This window comes from Patiria miniata, unplaced genomic scaffold (genome assembly GCF_015706575.1).
Source record: "Patiria miniata isolate m_02_andy unplaced genomic scaffold, ASM1570657v1 HiC_scaffold_4, whole genome shotgun sequence".
NCBI classification, from domain to species: Eukaryota; Metazoa; Echinodermata; class Asteroidea; order Valvatida; family Asterinidae; genus Patiria; species Patiria miniata.
The window spans coordinates 6770922-6788750 of record NW_024037071.1 but is presented as its reverse complement, the minus strand read 5'-3'; positions in this window follow the sequence as shown (position 1 = coordinate 6788750).

Sequence of the window (17829 nt, the reverse complement as noted above, 5' to 3'; positions counted from 1 at the left end):
TTCTGAAGTGGGGCATTTATCATTTATTGCACCCATAGGGGCACTGTCAAAAGCGGACACTCTCGGACGTAGGCGGCGCTCTTCATCTCTGCCGTCTGACGTGCACGCTTTTTCCGACCGGCCGATGTTGCCGCCCCGATTGTGCTTCGATTTTGCCCCGATTCAGCGTCCCCGCCTGGCTGGCTCTTAAAATCTGTAGCCCGTTGCAAGTTGCCACTCTGCAACCCCCCCCCCCTATTCCACTACCCTGAGGGGGGTAAAATAGGCGCTTAGAATGTCGGTAAAAGGAGGAACAAATATACAGCAAGGCAGCACCGAACTATTTTTCAGATATCAGCGAAAAATGCATCGTCACGGAAGGCGCGTGCTGCTGCAGAAAGCTTCTGAAGAAATGCAGGGTCAGCCCCGATGCCATTGCACACAACTCAATCATGTGTTGCGCAAAACGACCGAGGAGGTGCAGGCGCGGATCCGGGGGGGGGGGGTCCCTCAGCTCAGTCCAAAAAAAATAAAATAATCGAAAGCCATGAAAAAAGTGCGAAATACCCCCCCCCCCGGCTCTGACACGCAAAAACTGTTTGCTGGTAACAATGTCCGCTTTGAACAAAAATACGGACATCGGCAGCTTTGTTAGGGGTGTATGCATATTCTGTGATAAAGGCCTAGTGTTAATAACCGTCGGATTTGAACAGCGCCCCCATTGAAAGTAAATTTACACCACTATGACTTGGAGCCTCTTTTTCTCTTTATTTTATTTTTTTTTCTTTTCCAGGGGCGAGGGCAGGCGCCCCCTCCTTGCCCCCTTCGCGAGGCCCATGCCAAGCTCTGTCCAAAAAAAAATTCATAGAAATCTGTGAAAAAAAAGGCGACACCTCCCCCGCTCTGACTCGCTTAAACTGTTTACTGGTAATAATGTCCGCTTTGCACAAAAATACGGACATCGGGAGCTTTGTTATGGGGTATATGCACATTCTGTGATATAGGCCTAGTGTTAATAATCGTCGGATTTGAACAGCGCCCCCATTGAAAGTAAAGTGCGATTCCCCCCCCCCCTTTACCACCTTTTGATTTTCGGAGGCCAAGTGTCATTGCACACTACTTGATCATGTGTTGCGCAAAACGATCGAGGAGGTGCAGGCGCGGATCTGGAGGGGGGGGGGGGGGCGGGGGGTCCCCCACCTCCATGGGCGTCGCCAGGACTTTTTCTAACGGAAGGCAAAAAAAAATTTCCACAAAAAATTCTTGTATTTCTCAACAAATTCTCGATTTATCAGTTAAAGAGGGGGGCAGGGATTTTTTTTTAAAAATTGGCCAAAAATATGAATTCATTTTTAATGATATATCTGTCCCTAAATCGAGTTGGAATGTATCCAGGGTCTTTTACGAGTCTTTCGAGGATCTTTGGAACAATTTCATTTTTTGACCAAAATTGACAAAAATTGCAAGGGGTTAGCCTCACATTTTTCATAAAAATTGACTTAAATATGAATTTCTTTTTAATAATATATCTATCCCTAAATCGAGTTGGAATGTGTTCAAGGGTCCCTTAGGCCAAAAAAAAAAAGTCTCCGGTTTCTGGTATGCGCGCGCGTCGCCGTAGCCATGCGCGTCGGCAAAATGAAAAAGTTTTGTTTTCAATACAAGATGATGTCTCAAAACCGCCAAACTCACTGGTTTGACTGGAATTCTGCTGCTGCACAATTTTAACATGCTTTTAGATGGGGTTATGATCGAGAATAAGCTTTATGTGGCCTCTCTGGACTCCCATATATTTGCACTAAGTTTAGTCGGGCACCATTTGCAATCATCAGCCGACATTTGAAGCCAAAAAAAAAAAAAAAAAACAGGTAAAAAAAAAAAAAAAGCCGCGTCGCCGCACCACTTTTGGGGCAAGCTCCATACCAGAAACCGGAGACTTATTTTTTTTGGCCTTAGGAGTCCTTCCAGGAAGTTTGTAGCATTTTCATTTTTTGACGAAAATTGGCAAAAAATTGCAAGGGGTTAGCTTTACATTTTTCATGAAATTTGGCTAAAATATGAATTTCTTTTTAATGATATATCTGTCCCTAAATCGAAATGGAATGTGTTCCAGGGGACCTAAGGAGTCTTTCCAGGAAGTTTGGAGCAATTTCATTTTTTGACCAAAGTTGACAAACATTGCAAGAGGTTAGCCTTACAGTTTTCATAAAAATTGGCTAAAATATGAATTTCTTTTTAATGATACATCTGTCCCTAAATCGAAATGGAATGTGTTCCAGGGGACCTAAGGAGTCTTTCCAGGAAGTTTGGAGCATTTTAATTTTTTGACGAAAATTGACAAAAATTGCAAGGGGTTAGCCTTACATTTTTCATAAAATTAGGCTAAAATATGACTTTCTTTTTAATGATATATCTGTCCCTGAATCGAGTTGGAATGTGTTCGAGGGTCCCTTAGGAGTCTTTCCAGGAAGTTTGGAGCAATTTCATTTTTTGACCAAAGTTGACAAAAATTGCAAGGGGTTGGCCTTGCAGGAGACGGCGGCGGAAGGCACGTGCTGCTGCCGAAAGCTTATGAAGAAATGCAGGGTCATCCACGATGTCATTGCACACTATTCGATTAGTGTTGCGCAAAACGATCGAGGAGGTGCAGGTGCGGATCCGGGGGGGGGGGGTCCCCCAGCTCTGTTAAAAAAAAAAAAGAATTCATCGAAATCCATGAAAAAATGCGAAATACCCCACCCCCCTGCTCTGACACACAAAAACTGTTTACTGGTAACAATGTCCGCTTTGCACAAAAATACGGACATCGGGGGCTTTGTTAGGGGGTATATGCATATTCTGTGATATAGGCCTAGTGTTAATAATCATCGGATTTGAACAGCGCCCCCATTGAAAGTAAAGTGCGATTTGGCCCCCCCCCCCCCTCACCACCTTTTGATTTTCGGAGGCCAAGTGTCATTGCATACTACTCGATCATGTGTTGCGCAAAACGATCGAGGAGGTGCAGGTGCGGATCCGGGGGGGGGGGTCCCCCAGCTCTGTCAGACAACAAAAAAGAATTCATCGAAATCCATGAAAAAATGCAAACTACCCCCCCCCCTCCGCTCTGACACGCAAAAACTGTTTACTGGTAACAATGTCCGCTTTGCACAAAAATGCGGACATCGGGAGCTTCGTTAGGGGGTATATGCATATTCTGTGATATAGGCCTAGTGTTTATAATCGTCGGATTTGAACAGCGCCCCATTGAAAGTAAAGTGCGATCCCCCCCCCCCCCTTACCATCTTTTGATTTTCGGAGGCCAAGTGTCCGGAGAAAAATATAGCTGTCTACACTTTCAGATTTTTTTCGCCGATGAACCCCCCCCTGCGGAAAGCGGAAAAAATCCTGGGTCCGCCCCTGGTGGGGTTTGGCGGGGGGGGGGGGGGGGGGTTCGGGCCTGTCAGATCAAGTTCAGCCCGTCAAATACATAACCGCTGTAGTTAGCTTTACTTTTTTGTGTCAGAGCAGGAGAGGGGTTTGAACCCCTCCCCTCCCCCCTAAAAAAAAACTTCCTCAGGATCCGCGCCTGCATGTTACTGACTGTAAATAAGCAAGTCAGTAAAAGCCCCTTGCAATGGATTTTTCCCCAATTCAATCCTTAATGTACATTCTTGTATTCCACTTGACTTTGTTTTTCATTTTGAATTTCCAGTTTTAAGGGTGATTGACTTTGTTATCTGCGTTATTCCCCCCTATTTTGCGAATTACTATATTTGTTGGGAATGTTCACAATTAATGAAACGTTATTTGAAAGATGTAAATAATGTTTATATTACAATGTACATCTTTATTTTTTTCCCGGTATAATATGGCGTTTTTACGTCAATTGGAAATTGCGCCATTAATAATGGTAATATTGATCGAACGAACTCCGTTTTAATTATAGTCAATTATGATTAATTGATTCATGACATAGACCTCTGTTTTGTTTCCAGATGTAAATATCAAACTAAACCAAAGTATAAAAGATAGAGGATTAAGAAAAAAATCGAAAAGTTATGTGCTAGTCAAGCTTTCAGGGATCGGTCTGAGCCATAACAATGCCCCAGCCGATCCCTTAGTTCTCTTCCGGGGTCTCGGCGTCCCCGACTAATACACACTTCCTTCCCTGTCCATCCATGTAACCCCGGAGGGCCAGGCACCATGTAAAAGCAAAGAGCTAAGGGAGGAACAGGGCGGCCCCTAAGCCCTGATCCTCCGAGTGGACCACATGCCCTGAACCTGTACGAAGGCGCCAACCTGGAACTCACGGACAGTACCAGCCGCAGTGCTTACCGATTAAGCTAAGGTACCGTTGGTGATTTACGCTGGGAAATTAAACATCTTATAATGACTGAATGCGTGCGTTGAAAAGCAAAAAGACACCGATGGGATTCGAACCCGGGCACCGCGATTCGTGGATAAGAATCCAACCGCTAGGCCATTCTGCTTCCTTTGAATTCTTGTTAAAAACAATTTGTCTTAAATAGGCGGTGAAATGTGGAACATTGCTGTGTGCATCTGTTTTGGCTCCATGGACGAAAGGAGTCGACATTCTGGGCAATAATGAGCCAACTGTTTTAATTTGTTTGCAAAATTGAATAAAAGTAACGGCTGTCTCGTTAGTCGTAGGCCTACACGTGTGCTGAACATCGTTACTATACGCAACAATGAACACCGTAGGTTTTTTTTTTTTAAAAAGGCATCAGGTGCGTACAGGGGCGGATCCACGAATTTTTGCGTGTGGGGAGCTGGTTGGGGGGTGGGGTGGGGGTTCGAGGTCCGTCAGATGTTTATATCTGATTGTTGCGGACAGGCGGACCGTGTCATTGTTATAAGAATGATATGTTTTTTTATGGGTGAAAAACTGTGGGAGTCCCCAGTCCGCAAGCCACCGCTGGGCGGACCACCGGTGGGCGGGGATCGAGCGGCTTGTTGGCATATCGGCACGCCGACCCAAACTATCAGCGGTCCGCTAGTGGTAGGCTAGTGGCATGCCTCCAGTGGCCTGCCGCTCCAAAGCCGCCAGCGGACCACCGCGGCAATCAACTTTCGCTGTTCCCAAAAAAATCACTGAACGGTATATGTTTTGGTGAGAAAATTCTGACTTTTTCGGACATGAATGTAGAGCTGGATAGTGTGGCAACAACGGCCAAGAAATTTGAAGTCCGTATAGACCCAATTTTCGTGGAGAAATTCTGACATAAGCAAGAATATTAGCCGGAGTTTCTTTCTGCGTGTTAATTCCCATACAGTGGGCTGTCGGGCCTCATACTTGCTATATCTCGACTTAACATTATGTTTTCGTGAGAAATTCCTGCCTTTTTTGACATGGATGGAGAGCTGGATAGTGTGGTAACAGCGTCCAACAAATTTGGAGTCCGTAGACCCAATTTTCGTCCAGAAAGTTTGACATATAAGTTTCTTTGTATGTTTTTGTGAGAAATTCCTGACTTTTTTGACATGGATGAAGAGCCGGAAAGTGTGTCAACAACGTCCAAGAAATGTTGAAGTCCGTAGACCCGATTTTTCGTGGAGAAATTATGACCTAAGCAAGAATATTAGCCCAAATGTCTTTCAGCGTGTTAATTCCCATACAGTGGGCTGTCAGCGGGCCTCATACCGCGAAGTACTTGCTCATATTTTGACGTGACGATATGTTTTCCTGAGAAATTCCTGATTTTTTGGACATGGATGAAGAGCTGGAGAGTGTTGTAACAACATTGTACAAATTTGAATTGTGTAGACCCAAGTTTCGTGGAGACATGACGACATAAGCAAGAATATAATTAAAGACCGAGTTTCTTTCTGCGTGATAATGCCCATAAAGCCCTCAGCGGGTCCCATACATCGCGATGTAGGCTGTATTTGCTATATCTCGACTTAACGGTATGTTTTCTTGAGAAATTCCTGACTTTTTCTGATATGGATGGAGAGCTGGATAGTGTGGTAACAGCGTCCACCCAAAGTTGGAGTCCGTTGACCCAATTTTTGTGGAGAAATTTTGACTTAAGCCCCCCCCCCATAAAGTCTCCGGTTTCTGGTATGCGCGCGCGTCGCCGTAGCCATGCGCGTCGGCAAAATGAATTTTTTTTTCAATGAAAGATGATGTCTCAAAACCGCCAAACTCACTTGTTTGACTGGAATCCTGTTGCAGCACAATTTTAACGTGTTGTTAGATGGGTTACGATCGAGAATAAGCTTTATGTGGCCTCTCTGGACTCCCATATATTTGCACTAAGTTTAGTCGGGCACCATTTACAGTCATCAGCCGACATTTGAAGAAAAAAAAAACGGTAAAAAAAAAAAAAAGCCGTGACGCCGCACCACTTTTTGGGCAAGCAGCTCCACACCAGAAACCGGAGACTTTTTGGCATAAGCAAGAATATTAATTTAGCCTGAGTTTCTTTCTGCGTGTTACTTCCCACACGGTGGGCCTCATACCGCATTTTCTATTTATTTCCTGACTTTATGGACATAGATGAAGAGCTGGATAGTGTGGCAACAACGTCCATTAAATTTGGAGTCCGTAGACCCAATTTCCGCTGAGAAATTGTGACAAGCAAAAATATTAGCCCGAGTTTCTATCTGCGTGTTAATTCCCATACAGTGGGCGTCCTACCGCGATCATGTCTTTACGTCGGTATGTTTTCTTGAGAACTTCCTGATTATTTGACATCATGAATAGCTGGAGAGTATGGCAACAAAGTCCGGAGCTTGAGCCCCTCCCCAAGAGGTTGTCAATTTTTTATTTATTAGGTGTTGGGCCTTTATTGGTTTTGTAAGAATTTACTGTTCTTGTTCTTCTCAGCATATTCTCAGCAAATCATTCTCCAGAACTGTTTGGAAAAATAGAAACATATATGAACTTCAGTTCTCAATACATGAATGCCCAATCCACAGCAGATGTGTTTTTTTTTGCAATTACGTCATCATGACGTCATCATGGGTCACGTGACGTCACTTGAAAGTTAAAAAAAATAGTCTTTGAAATTCCATATATAAATCAACCGTGAGAGACCGGAACCTGAAATTTGCGAGAATCGACATGGTAATACATGATCTTCATTTTATCATGTGCGCGTAAAATCAAGTGACCCTTCCTTCCGGTCGAAACCGGAAGTGCCTAATAATTTAAAAGTGGAAAAAGATATGAACTTGCTTTTAACGATTTAAGTGTCTGCCTGGATTGACCTTTCAAAAACAAATAATGGGTGATGCCATGAAGTGTTAGAGTGCCCCCTAGCGGCAGGTTTAAAAACGTCAAAACGCATTTTTACTTGATGTCTGTGGCGAAGTTTGCGGTTATCGCTTCAAAATTAATGTACATGATGACCATAATGCAGACAACACCTGTGCGCGAAAAAAAAAATGATTACGTCATCAGACCAGAAGTTACAGTAAAAAGACCATTAAACCTTAAAAAATTGCTAGAAAATATACCGTGATAGATATAATCAAGATTTGGCTGTATATAGCACAGTTAAAATAGCTCTTGAACTTTCTGGTAATGACGTCACAATGACGTGATCAAGTATCGTATTACAAGCAATCAAAGATTTCTAGATTTAATCTTTGAAAATCAATATATAATCAACTGCTACAGATTTGATTTTGTTCTTTAAGGCAATCGATAAAATATTGCAGGGTCTTTATTTTTGGTTTTAAGTGCAAAATCACGTGACCCTTCCTTCCGGTCGAAACCGGAAGTGCCTTATTAATTGAAATTGGCAGAAGATGCGAACTTGCTTGCAACGATTCGAGTGTCTGCCTAGGCAGTACTGTACAAAAATTCGTCATCAAATGTTAGAGCGCCCTCTGGCGGCATGTTGAAAAGTCAAACATGGATTTAAACATGCATATTTGAGTTGATGTGTGTGGCAAAGTTTGCGGTAATCCATGGCCCAACACCGTGTGGTTGTTCCTACAACCTCTGTTATAATTGTTATAAATGTACATTGTTTTGAGTGCGTCAGAACGTGGGGTGGGGGGGGGGGGGGTGGGGGGGGGGGGTTGGTGGGGTTCAAACCTCTCTCAGGGGTTCCGCACCTTACTTCTACTCTTCGTATTTGGACAGACACAGTTTCTCAACTCCCCTACTACTATTTTTAAATCGTACGGACGTCTTTAAAAAAGAAAACGATTTTTTTTACGGATTTGTTTGCTGACACTATATCAGGCCTATTCCGTTCGCTGTTCCCAACAGTCCTTCGTAAGCCTGTTATCAAACATTATTTTCGTAAAAAATAATATGAACTGGAAGTTTTCATCCTTAATTTCCAAAAAAACCCCGACTATTAAAATGTAGACAACATTACACCAGGACATGCACCGCATTACACTAGGGGCGCTGTTCATGATACCGATGTGCATAGCGCTTCGCTTGTAAGCGTGCCCTGCCGCTTGGGCCTAGGACGCTGGGTGGCCGGGAAGGGCTGACGAACTTCACAGAATCTTGTGAAGGACGGTTGGGATGGCATTCTGGGTAACTTATCATGGCCTATATATAAAGACATAATTAAAGCTTCTGCACCTGTTTAAAGGGTGCAGGTAGTCCGGAACCCCAGACCCATTGTCCTTTGGACTTCAAAAAATATCGTTAGGGTCGCAGACCAGTAAATAGGCCCACATTTGCCTACGCCGGCCAAATCACGATTTGCATGCCCTCAAAATCGTCAGTATTTGAGAGTATTGTGGGCAATGAACTTGAGGGTTTGTAAAAAATATGAGTGGAAGCCGAACACAGGACTTTGCGCTTGCAGTTCTCAGTGTGTAATTTGGATGTAATTGGGACCCTAAAAGCGCTCTATTTCACAATGGAGTGTAGGCACCGTTTTTTTTTAAATGGCGATGGGCTTCAGGACTATTTTAAGGGGTGATCATATTCCAATGAAAGTTTCTCCCAAAGGTCATCAGATTACCCTCAAAAATTAAAAAAGAAAAGAAAGGAAGATGCTAAAATAAGCTTCAGTTATGATGTGTGTCTCGAACACCTTGGAGAGTAAATTGTGAGTATTTTTCCTGACTTTCTGAAGTGGGGGCATTTATCGTTTATTGCACCCATAGGGGCACTGTCAAAAGCGGACACTCATGGACACTCTCGGACGTAGGCGGCGCTCTTCATCCCTGCCGTCTGACGTGCACGCTTTTATAGTCCGACCGGCCGATGTCGCCGCCCCGATTTTGCTTCTATCAGCGTCCCCGCCTGGCTCGCTCTTAAAATCTGTAGCCCGTTGCAAGTTGCCACTCTGCAACCCCCCCCCCCTTGCACTTCCCTGAGGGGGGTAAAATAGGCGCTTAGAATGTCGGTAAAAGGAGAAACAAATATCCAGCAAGGCAGCACTGAACTATTTTTCAGATATCAGCGAAATACTGCATCGTCACGCACGCATTTCATAAAGTATGATTTTTTTTTATAAAGTTGGTATATGACTAACGTGCTAAATTGTCTCGCGTGCTTTTGCCTGCCTTTATTCAGTTTAAAAAATTTGTTTTAAATGGCGCGCTGCAGCCCAGAAGTTTTGCACGATATTCAGAACGAATTAGGAGCGTCCCGCTCTTAATTCAAAAGCTGAAATTAATTAATTGGTTGCTTTGTCATGGGCCGATTTTTTTTAGCACAACTTCTCATTGGAAAGCTCATTAAACTAATGTAATGCTAGAAAATTATCAACTCAATTTGAAAATCCATCTTTTAAGATTCCATACCCCAAAACCACGTACACCCAACTTTGTAAATAAAAATCCCAAAATGTACCTCCGTACTTTTACACTTTGGAACTACATGTCAAAAATATGTCCTACGTTTTATTCTTAATTAAATAACCCTGTTGTTTATAAATGGAATTGAACTAAACGTTCATCATGGCACGAAAATCATTGTATGGGGCGAGTTTCATCATTCGAGAGGGTGAGATTTAACGCCTCACGAAAAAAAAATACTCCCTTTCAGAGCCAAAACAGAACTGCAGGAGACGGCGGCGGAAGGCGCGTGCTGCTGCCGAAAGCTTCTGAAGAAATGCAGGGTCATCCTCGATGTCATTGCACACTACTCGATCATGTGTTGCGCAAAACGATCGAGGAGGTGCAGGTACGGATCTGGGGGGGGGGGGGGAGGGGTTCCCCAGCTATGTCCAAAAAAAAGAAATTCATCGAAACCCATGAAAAAAATGCGAAATACCCCCCCCCCCGCTCTGACACGCAAAAACTGTTTACTGGTAACAATGTTTGCTTTCCACAAAAATACGGACATCTGCAGCTTTGTTAGGGGTGTATGCACATTCTGTGATATACACCTAGTGTTAATAATCGTCAGATTTGAACAGCGCCCCCATTGAAAATATAGTGCGATATCCAACCCCCCCCTTACCACCTTTTGATTTTCGGAGGCTAAGTGTCATTGCACACTACTCGATCATGTGTTGCGCATAACGATCGAGGAGGTGCAGGCGCGGATCTGGGGGAGGGGAGTCCGCCGACTCCATGGGCGTCGCCAGGACTTTTTCTAGAGGGAGAAAAAACAATTTTTCCCAAAAAATTCTTGTATTTCTCAACAAATTCTCGATTTATCAGTTTAAGAGGGGGGCAGGGATTTTTCTTTAAAATTGGCTCAAATATGAATTTCTTTTTAATGTTATATATCTGTCCCTAAATCGAGTTGGAATGTGTTCCAGGGTCTTTTACGAGTCTTTCCAGGAAGTTTGGAGCATTTTCATTTTGGAAGAAAATTGACAAAAATTGCAAGGGGTTAGCCTAACATTTTCATTAAATTAGCTAAAATATGATTTTCTTTTTAATGATATATCTGTCCCTAAATCGAGTTGGAATGTGTTCCAGGGTCCCTTTGGAGTCTTTCCAGGACGTGTTGAGCAATTTCATTTTTTGACGAACATTGACAAAAAATTGCAAGGGGTTAGCCTTACATTTTTCATAAAAATTGGCTAAAATATGATTTTTTTTTAATGATATATCTGTCCCTAAATCGAAATGGAATGTGTTCCAGGGGCCCTTAGGAGTCTTTACAGGAAGTTTGGAGCAATTTCATTTTTTTCACGAAGATTTACAAACATTGCAAGAGGTTAGCCTTACATTTTTCATAGAATTTGTCTAAAATTTGGATTTCTTTTTAATGATTTATCTGTCCCTAGATCGAGTCGGAATGCGTTCCAGGGTGCCTTAGGAGTCCTTTTGAAGCAATTTGAAGCAATGTCCAAAAAAAAAGAAATTCATCGAAATCCATTAAAAAAATGCGAAATACCCCCCCCCGCTCTGACACGCAAAAACTGTTTACTGGTAACAATGTTTGCTTTCCACAAAAATACGGACATCTGCAGCTTTGTTAGGGGTTGAAAGTATAGTGCGATATCCAACCCCCCCCCCCCTTTACCACCTTTTGATTTTCGGAGGCCAAGTGTCATTGCACACTACTCGATCATGTGTTGCGCAAAACGATCGAGGAGGTGCAGGCGCGGATCTGGGGGAGGGGGGTCCGCCGACTCCATGGGCGTCGGCAGGACTTTTTCTAGAGGGAGGAAAAACAATTTTTTCCCAAAAAATTCTTGTATTTCTCAACAAATTCTCGATTTATCAGTTTAAGAGGGGGGCAGGGATTTTTCTTTAAAATTGGCTCAAATATGAATTTCTTTTTAATGTTATATATCTGTCCCTAATTCGAGTTGGAATGTGTTCCAGGGTCTTTTACGAGTCTTTCCAGGAAGTTTGGAGCATTTTCATTTTGGAAGAAAATTGACAAAAATTGCAAGGGGTTAGCCTAACATTTTCATTAAATTAGCTAAAATATGATTTTCTTTTTAATGATATATCTGTCCATAAATCGAGTTGGAATGTGTTCCAGGGTCCCTTTGGAGTCTTTCCAGGACGTGTTGAGCAATTTCATTTTTTGACGAAAATTGACAAAAAATTGCAAGGGGTTAGCCTTACATTTTTTATAAAAATTGGCTAAAATATGAATTTATTTTTAATAATATATCTGTCCCTAAATCGAGTTGGAATATGTTCTAGGGTCCCTTAGGGGTCCTTCCAGGAAGTTTGGAGCATTTTAATTTTTTTGACGAAAATTGTCAAAAATTGCAAGGGGTTAGTTACCCTTACATTTTAAAAAAAAAATTTGCTAAAATATGAATTTTTTTTTAATGATATATCTGTCCCTAAATCGAAATGGAATGTGTTCCAGGGGCCCTTAGGAGTCTTTACAGGAAGTTTGGAGCAATTCTTTTTTTTCACGAAGATTTACAAACATTGCAAGAGGTTAGCCTTACATTTTTCATAGAATTTGGCTAAAATTTGGATTTCTTTTTAATGATTTATATCTCCCTAGATCGAGTTGGAATGCGTTCCAGGGTGCCTTAGGAGTCCTTTTGGAGCAATTTAATTTTTTGACGAAAATTGACAAAAATTGCAAGGGGTTAGCCTTGCAGGAGACGGCGGCAGAAGGCACGTGCTGCTGCCGAAAGCTTCTGAAGAAATGCAGGGTCATCCTCGATGTCATTGCACACTACTCGATCATGTGTTGCGCAAAACGATCGAGGAGGTGCAGGTACGGATGGGGGGGGGGGGGGGGGGGGGGAGGGGTTCCCCAGCTATGTCCAAAAAAAAGAAATTCATCGAAATCCATGAAAAAATGCGAAATACCCCCCCCCCCGCTCTGACACGCAAAAACTGTTTACTGGTAACAATGTTTGCTTTCCACAAAAATACGGACATCTGCAGCTTTGTTAGGGGTGTATGCACATTCTGTGATATACACCTAGTGTTAATAATCGTCGGATTTGAACAGCGCCCCCATTGAAAATATAGTGCGATATCCAACCCCCCCCCTTACCACCTTTTGATTTTCGGAGGCCAAGTGTCATTGCACACTACTCGATCATGTGTTGCGCATAACGATCGAGGAGGTGCAGGCGCGGATCTGGGGGAGGGGAGTCCGCCGACTCCATGGGCGTCGCCAGGACTTTTTCTAGAGGGAGAAAAAACAATTTTTCCCAAAAAATTCTTGTATTTCTCAACAAATTCTCGATTTATCAGTTTAAGAGGGGGGCAGGGATTTTTCTTTAAAATTGGCTCAAATATGAATTTCTTTTTAATGTTATATATCTGTCCCTAAATCGAGTTGGAATGTGTTCCAGGGTCTTTTACGAGTCTTTCCAGGAAGTTTGGAGCATTTTCATTTTGGAAGAAAATTGACAAAAATTGCAAGGGGTTAGCCTAACATTTTCATTAAATTAGCTAAAATATGATTTTCTTTTTAATGATATATCTGTCCCTAAATCGAGTTGGAATGTGTTCCAGGGTCCCTTTGGAGTCTTTCCAGGACGTGTTGAGCAATTTCACTTTTTGACGAAAATTGACAAAAAATTGCAAGGGGTTAGCCTTACATTTTTCATAAAAATTGGCTAAAATATGAATTTTTTTTTAATGATATATCTGTCCCTAAATCGAAATGGAATGTGTTCCAGGGGCCCTTAGGAGTCTTTACAGGAAGTTTGGAGCAATTTCATTTTTTTCACGAAGATTTACAAACATTGCAAGAGGTTAGCCTTACATTTTTCATAGAATTTGTCTAAAATTTGGATTTCTTTTTAATGATTTATCTGTCCCTAGATCGAGTCGGAATGCGTTCCAGGGTGCCTTAGGAGTCCTTTTGAAGCAATTTAATTTTTTGACGAAAACTGACAAAAATTGCAAGGGGTTAGCCTTGCAGGAGACGGCGGCGGAAGGCACGTGCTGCTGCCGAAAGCTTCTGAAGAAATGCAGGGTCATCCCCGATGTCATTGCACACTACTCGATCATGTGTTGCGCAAAACAATCGAGGAGGTGCTGGCGCGGATCTGGGGGGGGGGGGGGGGGGTCCCCCATCTCCATGGGCGTCGCCATGACTTTTTCTAGAGGGGGGCAAACAAAAATTTCCAAAACAAATCTTATATTTCTCAACAAATTCTCGATTTATCAGTTAAAGAGAGGGGGGCAGGTACATTTTGTAACCCCAAACTCATTAAATTTACACCACTATGACTTCGCGCCTCTTTTTCTCTTTTTTTTCCTTTTTTTTTCGCCTGGGGGGGGGGGGGGAAGCGCCCCCCTCCTTGCTCCCAATTCCCAGCTCTGTTCAAAAAATTCATAGAATTCCGTTAAAAAAATGCGAAACACCAACACCCCCGCTCCGACACGCTTAAATTGTTTACTGGTAATAATGTCCGCTTTGCACAAAAAATACGGACATCGGGAGCTTTGTTAGGGGGTATATGCATATTCCGTGATATAGGCCTAGTGTTAATAATCGTCGGATTTGAACAGCGCCCCATTGAAAGTAAAGTGCGATCTCCCCCCCCCCCCTTACCACCTTTTGATTTTCGGAGGCCAAGTATCCGGAGAAAAATATAGCTGTCTACATTTTCAGATTTTTTTCGCCGATGAAACCCCCCCGTCCTGCGGAAAAAATCCTGGGTCCGCCCCTGGTGGGGTTTGGCAGTGGGAGGGGGGGGGGGGGTGGTTCGGGCCCGTCAGATCAAGTTCAGCCCGTCAAATACATAACCGCTGTAGAATAGCTTTAGTTTTTTTTGTGTCAGAGCAGGGGAGGGGTTCGAACCTCCTCCCCTCCCCCCTAAAAAAAACTTCCTCAGGATCCGCGCCTGCATGTTACTGACTGTAAATAAGCAAGTCAGTAAAAGCCCCTTGCAATGGATTTTTTTTCCCAATTCAATCCTTAATGTACATTCTTGTATTCCACTTGACTTTGTTTTTCATTTTGAATTTCCATTTTTTTCCCAGTTTTAAGGGTAATGGACTTTGTTATCTTGCGTTTTTCCCCCTATTTTGCGAATTACTATATTTGTTGGGAATGTTCACAATTAATGAAACGTTATTTGAAAGATGTAAACTGTTTATGATTATATACAATGTACATCTTTATTTTTCCCCGGAATAATATGGCGTTTTTTACGTCAATTGGAAATTGCGCCATTAATAATGGTAGTCATATTGATCGAACAAAACTCCGTTTTAATTATAGTCAATGATGGAACATTGATTCATGACATAGACCTCTGTTTCGTTTTCAAAACTACCGTACATCTGCCGAGCAGATGTAAATATCAAACTAAACCAAAGTTTAAAAGATAGAGGATAAAAAAAATCAAAAAGTTATGTGCTAGTCAAGCTTTCAGGGATCGGTCTGAGCCATAACAATGCCCCAGCCGATCCCTTAGTTCTCTTCCGGGGTCTCGGCGTCCCCGACCAATACACACCTCCTTCCCTGTCCATCCATATAACCCCGGAGGGCCAGGCACCATGTAAAAGCAAAGAGCTAAGGGAGGAACAGGGCGGCCCCTAAGCCCTGATCCTCCGAGTGGACCACATGCCCTGAACCTGTACGAAGGCGCCAACCTGGAACTCACGGACAGTACCAGCCGCAGTGCTTACCGATTAAGCTAAGGTACCGTTGGTGATTTACGATGGGAAATTAAACATCTTATAATGACTGAATGCGTGCGTTGAAAAGCAAAAAGACACCGATGGGATTCGAACCCGGGCTCCGCGATTCGTGGATAAGAATCTAACCGCTAGGCCATTCTGCTTCCTTTGAATTCTTGTTAAAAACAATTTGTCTTAATAGGCGGTGAAACGTGGAACGTTGCTGTGTGCATCTGTTTTGGCTCCATGGACGAAAGGAGTCGACATTTTGGGCAATAATGAGCCAACTGTTTTTATTTGTTTGGAAAATTGAATAAAAGTAACGGCTGTCTCGTTAGTCGTAGGCCTACACGTGTGCTGAACATACTTATCGTTACTATACGCAACAATGAACACCGTAGGTTTTTTTTTTTTTAAAGGCATCAGGTGCGTTCAGGGGCGGATCCACGATTTTTTTCGTGTGGGGGGCTGGTTGGGGGGGGGGGGCTGGTGGGGTTTGGGGGGTTGTTCCAGGTCCGTCAGATGTTTATATCATATTGTTGCAGACAGGCGGACCGTGTGATTATTATAAGAATGATATATATTTTTATGGGTGAAAAGCGTGATGGGAGTCCCCAGTCTGCAAGCCACTACCGGGCGGACCACCGGTGACCGGGGAGCGGCTTGTTGGCATATCGGCACGCCGACCCAACTTGACTATCAGCGGTCCGCCAGTGTAGGCTAGTGGCATGCCTCCAGTGGCCTGCAGCTCCAAAGCCGCCAGCGGACCACCGCGGCAATCAGCGGCATAGCACCAGTGGCCTGCCGCTAAAAACCGCCAACGGATCGCCAGCGGCAGTCAGCTGCATATACCACCGGCGGTCTACCGCTCCAAAACCGCCAGCTAGCGGCAATCAGCGTTTGCTGTTCCCAGGCCAGTGGAACACCCGGGAGGGGGAAGGGAGGGGGGGGGGGGGGGGGGGGCGGGCGCTCGAGCCCCCAAGAGGTTGTCAATGTTTATTTATTTATTTTTTTAAATTTTTAGTCCCACGATTTGGACTTGGTGGTATGAATGTGGCCTGTTTTCGAGTAGTACAATAGGGATGTAAGTGGCGCCACCAACGTCAAAATAGGCCGCCCAAGAAAAAAAATACCAATTTTTTTTTCTGCTGCCAAAAAATTTGGGCAAAATGTTTTGAACAAAATTCAACTTTTAACAAATTTGTAAAAGAAAAAAAATTAATATTTGAGCCCCCCCCCCCTCAAAACCAAATCCTGGGTGAGCCACTGTCCCAGGCCCAACAATCATTCTCCAGCCTGTAATAAATCATTGTTTAACTGGTGAAAAATAGTGCGAAAAGTACGTTCTCCGATCCTTAGTTAAAAAAACCCAAACAAACATGAAAACGGTAGGCGAAAACAACATTATCCCATGACACCACATTACACTAGTGGGCGCTGTTCATTATGTCCATCTTTACTCTATGTATGGCGCTTCGGTCGTACCCGGTACCCCCCGCCCTCCGGTCGACCCTCCTTGCAAAAAAGGGCCTAGGGCACTGGGCCGGGAAGGGCTGATGAGCTTCACGGAATCTTGTGAAGGCCGTGGGGATGGCATTCTGGGTCACTTATTATAAAGACATATATAGCTGCAGCTCTTTAAATGGTGCAGGCCAGTAAATCGGTCCGAAATTGCCTACGCCGGCCAAATCACGATTTGCATGCCCTCAAATTCTTCAGTACTTGAGCATATTGTGGGCCATGCACTGGAGGGTTCGTAAACAATATTGGTGTATGCATTAGCCTATAACCATCTGTGCGTTTGTATGGAGGGAGGTAGCCCGACTGCGTCTGGCCGTACAGTACTATCGCAAGCTCTGTAGTACGGCCAGACGCCCGATGCTTCCACAGAGACTGAATTTTGTTGGCCGCCGATGTAGCGATTTTGCTACATCTTTCGATCGCGATTATCTTTTCATCCAGGACACAAATTTCCAAAGTTAAGGTTTGTAGTCGTAGAGCAACTCATACCTTTTCGAAAAAACGTTCTTTGGTCTCAATATTTTCATCCATCTGGCCACAAGACGAATTTCAGTCATCAGATTCCACAAATATCGTCCCCCATGCGATCCCCCATGCGATTTCAAAATGGCGGCCGCGCTGTAATGATGCAATTGCAGGCGCGCCCGCGCAAACTCATGAATATGCATAATTAGTCTGTGACGTAGACCGTACGGCCCCGCTGCACGCACGTCCAAAACACGAGGTCATACGTCACAGACTAATTATGCATATTCATGAGTTTGCGCGGGCGCGCCTGCAATTGCATACATTACAGCGCGGCCGCCATTTTGAAATCGCATGGGGGATCGCATGGGGGACGATATTTGTGGAATCTGATGACTGAAATTCGTCTTGTGG